Source organism: Trifolium pratense, linkage group LG7, assembly GCF_020283565.1.
Source record: "Trifolium pratense cultivar HEN17-A07 linkage group LG7, ARS_RC_1.1, whole genome shotgun sequence".
NCBI lineage: Eukaryota > Viridiplantae > Streptophyta > Magnoliopsida > Fabales > Fabaceae > Trifolium > Trifolium pratense.
The window spans coordinates 53,067,249-53,079,119 of NC_060065.1; the positions used below are offsets into that span (position 1 = coordinate 53,067,249).

At 33.6% G+C, this 11,871-nt stretch overlaps 1 pseudogene; it reads right to left on the minus strand.

Moving 5' to 3' along the window:
- Window positions 1–841: 841 nt before the first annotated feature.
- LOC123898909 lies at window positions 842–4,117 on the minus strand (annotated as a pseudogene).
- Window positions 4,118–11,871: the final 7,754 nt, after the last annotated feature.

Here is an 11,871-nt window from a genome sequence, read left to right on the forward strand (position 1 = left end):
TAATGAACCGGACGTAGATACTCCGTGTTAATGGTAGTACGTAGTTGTTTGTTTTACTAATGGGTTCGCTGGTTTGGTGATTCATGTGCTTGTGGTGTTCAGCCCCATTGACTGACCATCCTCGACCTGACTTTATTTTTGAGTCTCATAAAACAGACGTTATAAATTTATTAAAAAAATATAAAATATTTTAGTCTCACAAAACATACGCTATAAATTTATTAAAAAAATATAAAATATTTGAGTCTTATAAAACAGACGCTAAGATGAACTGTTTCTTTATTTTTCCATAGCGTCTCAATAGTGTCCGCAAAATTGGACGCTGTATTTAATTATTCAATTAAAATAAAGATTTAAAATAGAAAAACAGTAGCGTATGGAGCTGGAGAGCAACTATGTTGGTACAGGAAGCGTGGCAGGCCAAGACGAGGTCTAAATGACTTGCATAGTTGAACTAAGCGTGGAGCTCAACATGACCAGAAGGACCATGATGAGCTTGTCGTGACGAAGTTTGAACTCAACATGACCTAGATGGTCAAGCTGAGTTGCACATGCTGAAGGTGAAGCTCATCGTCGAGCTGAGCTAGGCATGCTGAAGGTGGAGCTCAGGATCGAGCTGAGCAAGACATGCAGAAGGGGGAGCTCACGGTCGAGCTGAGCTAGGCATATGCTGAAGGTGGATCTCACGGTCGAGCTGAGCTAGACATGCTGAAGTGGAGCTCATGGTGACATGGATGGTCAAAGTGTAATATAGTGTATATGATATGGACATCCATACAGTAACCAAAGCTCAAATTAAGCATAACCCAAAAACAGTAAAAATATTTGTTACTCTAAGAAATCCAGCCCCTTCAATATTAGGGAAAAACAATTATATTTCATTCATCCTTCCAATGTACACAATCAAACATCATTATTATGTATACAACATCATTGTCATATAGACGAGACATTATGTCCTCCTCTTGTCCTTACTAGTTTCCCTTGCATCCAATCTCTTAACATCTGAAGTGCAGCTTTTGGTTGATCCATAGGAACCATGTGGCCAGCATCTTTCACCTATTATTCCAAAAAAATAAAGTTAAACACAAGTGAATGGACAACTACGACGCACTAGCATAGACATGAACATCAAACACAACACCGACACGTGAACACTTGTAATAATTAGAGATAATGAAATATTTAAATGTAATTAATGTGCCGGTGTCAGACACGAGATATGTCTTTGATGTGAAGTGTCAGTGTTAAACATAAACCTTGAGGAAAGCCAGAGGTCCATGACTTTTTAGAGTTCCTGCTTCTTCACTATCAACCAAATAAGGGGTTGCAGGAGATGAATTAAATTCTTTTTGACCTGACCACTGCATGGCATCAACCCACCTTAAATTCCCTATCAAAGAGGAACACATTTATAAGTCTAATAAACAAATTATATCGTATTTTTTGTCACAAGAAATTTTGGTTCCACATTAGCTGGGCTCTGATTAAGGACGAACAATTTTTGGTTATATTTTAATTACCTCGCGGCAAAATCAGTGGCTTAAGTCTAAAAAATTGAGCTTACCAAGCCAATTGCAATTGAAATCATATTCTCCAGCATACACAAGCAACTTGATTCCATCCTCTAGAAGAGCAGGAATACCAACTTCTAGATTTTTCATCGCATCATCCATCATGGCATTGTACACTGTGTCATTAAGAAAAACAAATTCCAAGTCCCCAACTCCTAAAGCTTCCCTTACTGTCTTCATGTTCAAGAATGTGATCATCTTGGAGTAGTCATAACAGAGACCTCCCCACATTTTTTTCTGATGTCGTACTGCTGCAGTTTGAATAACATAAGGCATTAGTGAACTCAAACTTCATTATTGGGATCATATACTTTTAGAGCTTTTCTTTTTTGATATCATACATTAATGTCGCCGGCGATGTCCATGATCCGATAGAATATTTTAAAACAATTAATTCTTGAAATCCTGCATGCGTCTCCACCTTCAGTGCCTAACAAATCAAATACAAAATTATGAGTGTACTAAAATAATATTTAACTTGCACAACAAATTGGTCATGTTCATACCACAATCTTCTATGGCCTTTTGACATGGTGGGATCAACTTGTTGAGATCCTCATATTCATTCTTATTAATTAGTCCATTGTCTAATGCAAAATCTGTATATGCCTTACATTGAATTTCAGGATTGGTATTACCATTCCCAATAGCAAATCCCTGTTATTATAAAGGTTTACATTACATATATATTTTCTTGACAAGTATGCTTTTACAATTTGCATAAAAAAAAATTAATGACAAATAATATTATATACATAATAGGCAAAAAAGAGTAAGAGAAAATTCATAATACAAAGGAATGCGAGAAGTACACCCCGCAAACACCTAACAGCGTTTAAAAAACACTCACAGTCCTATTAGAAGGCAAACCAAAAGCTAAACTCTTCTAACCCACACCACCACAAGAAGATCCAACGACCCCTCAGAGAGATGGGCAAGGACCAACCACCAAGAAGGACAAACTCAAGAAGCCTCCAATCAACTAGACCTCACGAAGACCCAACTCAACACCCCGACAGACTCTACCGGTTCCAGCAAAAAATAGGGTGCATACCCCAATCGTAAATGGAACAGGGGAAGTCAGAGTTTTTACCTATGAACCATTTCCAAGATGAAAGTTTCACCCTATCGATCAGATACTCAGCAAAAAATATCCTTTCAAGAAGAAAAAGTTTCTTGCAATTTACATAAATATAATCTACATTATATGACAATGTAATAATACCTTAAGATTTATATGAATCCCTTCATTTGCCTTGTTTCCTTGGTGAACTCTGGATGCAAAAGCTGGAATGTAATGTCCAGCATATGATTCTCCAGTTATATAAAAATCATTCTTAGTGAACTGAGGGTGCTCCTTTAAGAATGCCTGTCATTGTAAAATTTTGTTCAACAAACAATTTTAAATTTAGATAGTATATAATGTGAATAAAGAATAATCAATTAATACCAGTGATTAATTCAAACAATAAAGTGATCATTTAAAATATTATTATGAGATTGTTATTTTTAATCACTGAATTAATCAATTACCTGCAGGAAGTCATACAAATCATTGCTAATGCCATCTTCGTCATAGCGAATATCACTATCATCAGTAGTATAGCTGAAACCGGATCCTATGGGTTGGTCTACAAATATAATATTTGATGCCTACAAAAGAGAAAAATAAAGTATATATATACATAAAACAAGTATATATGTTGCAAGATGATCATATAAGAGTGAAAGTGAGAATTAATAGGTACCGCGTCCCATCCATATTGATTCCAAACAAGGGACAAGTTGTTATCTTTTGAAAATTGAAAAGGACCATTTTCATAAAACAAAGCAATTTCACTGCCACTTCCTGGACCTCCAGTTAACCATATGACAACAGGATCATCTTTATTGTTTCGAGATTCAAAGAAAAAATAGAACATTCTGCAATTGACAGAACAAATTATTCAATTGAAACACGTCTGTACACAATTGCACACACTATTATGAACAAAACAGAACTAAAAAGAACAAAAAAATAGTACTAATAATCTTGAACTTAAAAAAAATAATAATAAGAGGGTAGAAAATAGATAAAACAGAACACACAGCATAAAACATTTACCTAGCAGCTTTGGAATGAGGAAGACTATAATACCCTGCATGATGACCAAGTTCTTCAACAGAAGGACCAGAGTCAACAAAACCAGGGAAAGTGAACTTCTTCTCTACAATATTTCCATGAACAAAATGAGGAACATTCTTTGGTATGTTCATGGAATGTTTTGGAAAAAGATTAAGTCCTCTTATGAGATTTTCTGCTTGCAATTTTGAAGAAAGGAGAGTATCATTGTTTGTGGAACAAGTTGGAGATGAGAATGAAGGTGAAATGAACATGATGAGGAAGAACAACAACATTAAAAAAGATAGACGCATGTTGTTTTTGTTGAAAAAATGGAAGTAATGGCTGTGTGGCTCTACAACATGATAAGGCAATTATTTAGGGAAAATTGCTCTTTAGGCCCCCTCTAGTGCTTCCACACACCCCAAAAATCTCAAAATGGCCCTGGTTTGGGACCCAGGTTGGTTGGTATTGTGCGATCAGAAATCAAAACAACTTCAGAAGATGAGAACCGAATCCCAGAAGCAGAAAACTGAAACCCAGAAAACATCAAACGCTCCATCTTCTTCTCCGCCGCAGCCTCGTCGGAAATGCAGCTGCACCATCTTCTTCTCAGCCGCAACCCCACTAAAAATCAGTTAGTTTCTTAAATATTCATGGGTTTGCTTTTGATTTTTAATTGTGAGTTTGTTTGGTTAGCATAAAACAGATTCGGAAGATAAGATCCGAAAATGCCTATGTTCGGACGATGCAACTAAGAGTTGGATATTTATCCAACTAAGAGTTTTTCTTCTATTTGGTGCATTGTTTTGTGTTCCCCAATGTGAACTAAAGTTGCTCTATTGTCTGTGTTGATCTGTTCCTAGTTTTAAATTTGTGATAGGGAGGGAGTAGAGACAACTGAATATGCCACAAATGTAACCTATCTTGTATATGTTTTCACATTGCTATTATACACACACTAATGTAACCTATCAATGCTTCCTGTTATTGGTGTAGCAGGTTTTTGTTTTTGTTGTAGCTGGTTTGGTTGTTATAAAAGTTTGTTTTGTGAGACAAAAAACACCCTTACCTAGGATGCTACCTTGCATTACATGTCAATATTACAAGAAATCAACCAGGGAACTTGCTAGATTAGGGCCAAAAAAGCAAGAATTGTGTATAAGATTCAATATCATACAGCTATATCACTAACGTGGTAATTCAACTATAGCTACTAAACACTAATTGACAACAGTGGAGTTTCTAAAAGTGCAAAGAAAATTACAATCTATCAATCACCAAAATCACAAATTGCGACTATCAACGGCCTTCACTGAAGTATATTCCAAGGGCATCCGCCCATACACAGAAGTAAATATGTTGACACATTCTGATCTTCGTTCACTATGACCTCCCAGACTACTAATTCCAGTTGATCCAATCTCAAATATTTTACCTGTAACAAAGACAAAAATCCACCAAGTTAACATCATATATACATGTAACTTCTCTGTATAGGTGGCGACATATATCATCATTTAAAACCAACTAGAGCAATGTTCAACATAAAACCAAGCATTAGCATGGAACTTCACAATCAACTGCTTAAGATTATACAAAGCCTAATGCGACGAGACAATGTACACAACTTGTCACAAACTAGCATGGTCATTAAAGGAGGAGGAGTCAAGGACATGAAAATCTGAATAGTAGCTACTTCCTTTTGCTACTGCTATTACTTATATGCATGTTAACAAGATAACAAACACCATCTTGTTCTTAGCATAAATCATTCATTGGCTTCCCAACCACAAATCAATTGTACAAATGTCAGAAAAATGAAACGATAAAATTCATTCAATTCCTAAGCAATTGTTATAAGATATGGCATTTTTAAATTACCTTTAACCCATATAGGGGGCGCACCAGTTGCATTTGCGACAAGAAAATACATTGCAATATCTTCACAATTCCTGGTAAATCAATTAAATTATTGAGAAAATAACAAAATAGTTGCAACTAAGTTTGAAAGATTAGTTGCAACTAAGTCTGATAAAAACAAAGGTATTTGGTGGATGTCTAGTTCGGTTCCTACGTACCAAAATTAATTAAATTCGGATTGTGCATATTTTATTATGGGCTTGGGCCGTTTGGCCTTATGTTCCTGTGTGTCACTTTTGACCACTTATCTTTTTCTTCTACACCCCCTATTCAGTAGTATTTTGAACATTAGACTGAGATCAAATGGGAAAAAAATGCTGGGAAAGTTATGCATTAGTGCTATTCATATATACTTTTTCTTTAGTTCCAAAAGTTTCTTTAATATAAGAGAAAAAATCATATTTATTTAAGGTCAATTCTTATTAAATTTTTCATTAAAAAAAGTTCTTACTAAATTTTAATGGTAATTTTAGTCCTCTATAATATTATAATTTATAAAAAAGTCTTGAATTTCAATTTTGTAATAAAACATATGATTACTTTTTGGCACTAATGCTTGTGCTAGCTTATTTACTTTGGCATCCAAAACATTAGTTGAATCTTGCTAATCTGGAATTGTTCCATTTTGGTCATGTTCAAATGCAGGAACAACTCTAGAACAAATCTAGAATTGCAGATTAATTGTTACATTGATTTTTGGTCTAGTTTTGTTTCTCTTTTCTGGTTTTTCTGTTGGCTTAATTGTGTGTTTGCATGATTTTTTTGTGTTTGTTTAAGCTTCACGCCTGACTCTCTGTTATGTCATCAGGGGCCGGAGGGTTTTACAAAATCAAGCTGCAAGACAAGTATGTGTGTTTTTGTCTTATAGTTTAAGCTTTCAATTGTTGCCTTGATTTGATCTATAAACATTTACTATGATACAATATATGCTTTCTGTTCTCTAAATGTCAATTAGACTTGTCATTAGTTTGGCATAGTCAATACATATCAAACTATTTCTTCTTATCAGTTTTGAAAATCCCTTGATGCAAAACAGAAAGTAGGGATGTTGACAGATTTTATGAATTTTGGTAATATGTTATGGACAATGTAGTCTAAAGAAGGGTTAGATATTGGCCACTGGTCTGCTGTCATAATTCTTCTTGATTGCTGCCAATTTTGAATAAGTTATGTGGATGGAAAGTAGCTAGGGAGTGTCTTGTTTTTGATGTGTTGTGTTGCTGCTATTGGTATTGCATGGAAAGATGTTATTCACTATTCTCTAGTGCTACTCTTGGTGTTGATAGTCTTTGTAGTTTGTTTGGTGTTCATGGATGGATCTTGCTGCTGCCTAGTTTAGATTAGGTTGTTCTTTGAAATACTTTTGGGTGTTTTGAGTTTTGACAGATTTTGTAGTATGTTCAATCTGATGTACCTAGTTGAATTCAATAAAATAGAGACTATTTATCAACAAAAGAAAGTTGTATTATAAACAGTTTGACATTGTTTATTTAGACTGTAAATCGATAGAATGTTAATGGTTAGATACAAGAGAAGAGAGCTTAAATGGTGCAGAGGGGTTATGTTTAGAAAGTGTTAAAAAGAGTAGTTGAAATCTATTAACCTTTTCTCTAATCTATTAACTAAGCTGGCAGTTTATTAAGAAAAACTGGTGATTATAATTTTGGCAAGGGCTTACATGATTAATGCCTAATGAAAAAACCTATACCAACTGTTGTAAGTTGGTTAAAAGGTGTCACTAAAGCCTATAGCAATGGAGACTCGGCTGTGGGTATAGCCAATTAATTGGTTGTAAAAGCCCCTCTTCCAACAGATTATGCCGTGGGTATAGCACCAATGTATTTTCCAACAGCTAGAAAAACCATCACTATAGGATATTGTGACGGTAAATATCCGTTGGTATAGGAAATGAAAGGTGACGGCTTTGGAATAGGTTTAACGGATTTGTGCCCTTTACCTACGGCATATTTCTGTCACTATAAGTCAATTTTCTTGTAGGGCAATATACTCCTTCTTGTGATCACAGAGATGTGATTGAGAGTATTTAAATGTATTGAGTCAACATATTCCACGAAAGATGGTGATTGACTGAATGTTCAATTGGAGAACACAAATGGTTCGTTTGATCTTATTCTATGGTGATGTTTCATCAAATTAAGAGATGGAAAAGTGGATGTTTCATCAAATGTATTCTATGGTGATGTTTTCAAGTGTGAATTGAGTATCACGGTAAATGGAAAAGTGGATGTTGAATACTTCATAGATGAGATGATTCATAAACCTAATGTCTTAAAGTATTGAGTTAAGATGTAGTGTCAAATTCACTTATGTGGTTGTTCAAGGCTCAATGTTATAATTTTCAAACCTGTCATGATCTAAGGGATAAATTCTAACAACCAAACTATTTAAAAAAAAAACTTTAAATTACATGCAGTCAAAAGTTAGAAGAAACATGCGGTTAAAAAAAGTTATGTTAGTCGGGACTTGAACTCTGGACTTCCAATTCCTTAATCATTAGCTTAACTAGCTTAACCAGTTGAACTACTCATCCCACCCATTCTAAACGAAAGCTTACGTGACATATAGTTAAATATATTTTTGGACCTATATTTTGCTAACTTTTAAATAATAGTCACACATTTCAAAAAAAAATTAAAAATCCTATAACACCCACCGAATTTAATAATAGTTAATACATAAAATGTTGCACTCTAAATCTGGAGACTGAATTCTCTCCTGGTGAAAGGATGGATCTGGTGGAATCCAGACCATCCAAAAATATACGGAAAAATATACGGGTATAAATTAAAGTAAAACCTTCACAATAAATTATTTGGAACCAATGCATCTTTGATTTGATTATTTGAGCATTTTGTTTAAGAACTTTGAAGATTATAAGGACAAATTTCACCATATATGTAGAAAGCTTATTGTGGGAGTCAATTCTACGTTGTTTGCGGCTTGGGAGATTTGAAAAGCACATACCACATGCTCCCTAAAATTATTTTACATAAAATGTTCCCATAGATGTAGAAGTCTCAATATCTCATCTCACTTTTTGGTTGTAAATTTGGATAATATAGAGTAATAATAATATGGTACATACATTTTTTAAAAGAGATTCTTTATACCATCAAACTCAAGTGCTCTTGGATTTTCATTGACATTTGAGTGCATTAATTCACATATATTTTTAAAAGTAAAAAAAAAAAAAAAACACAAAACACATTAATTAAGGAAGATAAAAAATAGTGAAATCTATTGGACATATGTATAAAATTAGTTTATAGTAAACCAAAAAAAAAAATTAGTTTATAGTTTATATGGTAAATGTGTAATTAATTAATGAATATTATTGGCTTAAATGCAGTTTTACCTTCCTATTTTGAAAAATTCAGAATTTTGCCCCTCCTATTTAAAATCCGGAATTTTATCCCGCTATTTTATAATTTGTTGGATTTTTCCCCCACCAAAATTCTGCACAAAATCTGCTTCTGAGCCTCAAGTTCAAAGCCTCGTACAAAACTCAATTTGGATCAATAATTTACTAAACAAGTACCTAAACGACCGCAATCGAGATAGTTTTCAACAGAATCAAACTCCACTAAATTTGGAGTTACAGAGAGAAATTAATTACCATTTTATTGAAGGTCTGTCCAATTTAATTATCGTATGAAACTACTACTGGTATTTTCGTCATGCCTCTCACCCTGTAGCTCATTTTTTAATAGTATTTACATGTATGGAAAGCTAACGAAATTACCCTTGTTGGCATTTCAATTTCGTCGAATTTGGAGTTACGGTGCGTTCGGTAGACGATGTTGAATTTGAAGGTCATAAGTAGATTTTTGCAGAATTAGCAATTGGACAACCTTCACTAAAACGGTAATTAATCTTTTTGTAACTCCAAATTTAGCGGAGTTTGATCCTGTGGAAAGCTAACTCGATTACAATCATTTCGATATCCGTTTGGTGAATTATTGATCCAAATTGACTTCTGTGCGAAGCTTTGAACTTGAGGCTCAGAAGCAGATTTTGTGCAGAATTTTGGTTGGGGGCAAAATCCAACAAATTTTAAAATTGGGGGGTAAAATTCCAGATTTTAAAATAGGGGGGCAAAATTTCGAATTATTAAACTGCATTTAAGCCAATATTATTTTATTCATTCCATTTACACATACCATGGTCATTCAGAGCAATATAAGCATTTGCATGTTCTCAACTACCAAAATAAATCATTCACTTAAGTGGAATACCTTTTCATGAAGGCAAAAAAGGATTGATAATTATCTTGTAGCATAAGCATGGAACTGAAATGCGAAACATATGGCAGATGCATTTATTGACAACAACTTGAATATAAAAGCTAAACTTTTCTCTTTGGTTTCATACAAGTAAGTGCATGATGATTTTATGGTGAATTTTTTTTTTTAATTTTGAATGAATTGGTTTTGTAAAATTAGTTAGTTAAACGTATGGTTTATATTTGAATGTATTTAAGTAAAAGTAAATTGAGCAGTAAACTCCAGTGTAAAAATCACATTTAGACTCAAAAAAATTATAGTAATATTTTAGCTTTAATATATAGTAGAGAATGGCTTGGTGGTTTTGCTAAAGGGGTGGGATCTTGTAGTGCGTTTGTGGCGGAGTTATGGGGAGTCTATGAAGGATTGTCGTATGCAAGAAGAATGGGATTCATGCTTATTGAATTAAATATAGATTCAGCGATGGTGGTCCAAGTTATAAAGACAGGTAGGTTGAAAAGTCCATTTGGCTTGACTTTGGTGAAGAATATTCAGCGATTGGTTGATATGGAGTGGGAGGTTCACATCACTCATGCTTATAGGGAATCAAATCAATGTGCTGATGCGCTGACGAACATTGGGTGTTCTACAGATAAAGAGACCATTTTTTACGAGACTTGCCCTTCGCAAATTAGAGAACTATTCTTAGCTGATATGATGGGGATTAAGACCCCTAGAGTAATTTATGTGTAATTTCTTTTTTCTTTGGGCTTAGGCCCTCTATTCTATCAAAAAAATATATAGTAGACTTTTTTTTTTTACACAACCAATATAGTCTACTTGAGAACAATCACATATTCTACTCTTTTTTTTTATACATGTAAAATCAATTATAGAGTTTTCGTGGTACCAAAATATAGGCTATTTAGGCCCATCATTTAGACATGTTAATTTTCTTTCATTGCCTTAATATGCAAAATCTTGATTATATAACTGCAGGGGTTGGTTTCTGAATCTTAACTATGATGGTATATATTGGACCTGCCAGCACCACGGGACAAACTAAGAAAAGAAAAAGTTAATTTGCAAACAAAAATAATTGATTATTACACTATAATCACTTTTAGTTACTTCCTAGTCTTCTTATCTGTAATCATATATATATCTGCCGTTATGCTTATACATAATAGAAAGTTTGAGCAATCTAAATAATTTCTTATGCTTATACGTTATTGCATATGTGGCTAATCTCACGAGCCGAGCATTAGATAAACAGTGTGACTTATAAAGCGGATTAAAAATGGCACTAAGTGACAATATGTCAATGCTTTTTATAGGTAGTTGATCAAATTATGCACTCACATAACTTAACCTTGCTAACTACTATAAGCAATTTTTTCTTTGAAGCTCATAAAACTCCACAACTTGTTATCTCTATATCCAAGTTGTTAAGATTGTATATTGTTCTTTTCTATAATCAAGGAAAGAACACTTAAAACTTTAGGAAATGGATTCAGGACAGTCAGTCTGAGTGCAGTTAGGTTGCAGTCAACTGTTTTTTAAATATAAATATTTTAATTTTAAAATCTAGATCGTTCGATTTTAATCGGACGGTTGTAATCTATCCTGTATATAACTACAGTCATTAATTGTACTGAATCCATATCCAAAACTTTATGTCAGATGGAAAATTATCAAGGCACTAATCTTAGAGGCGCAGTGGTGAAAAAACAAAATTAAAATTTAATCACAACATGTGAGACATAGGCATTGTGGTGGTTATAAGTTCCTCTCATAGTTGCTCATTTGTGTTGTTGAATACAACCCTGTCTGCTAATTATTAATCCCTCATTGAGTATCATATTTGAACTCTATTATTAAATATGTATATACATTAGAAATGAGAAAAACCGTTTTAGTCGTTGAAATTGAAATTCGTGTCATATTAATTTTTGAATGTATTAAAATTGTAAATACATCTCCAATATCTCGTTTGATAGTAATTTTAAAGTTTAAATTGACCGACAAA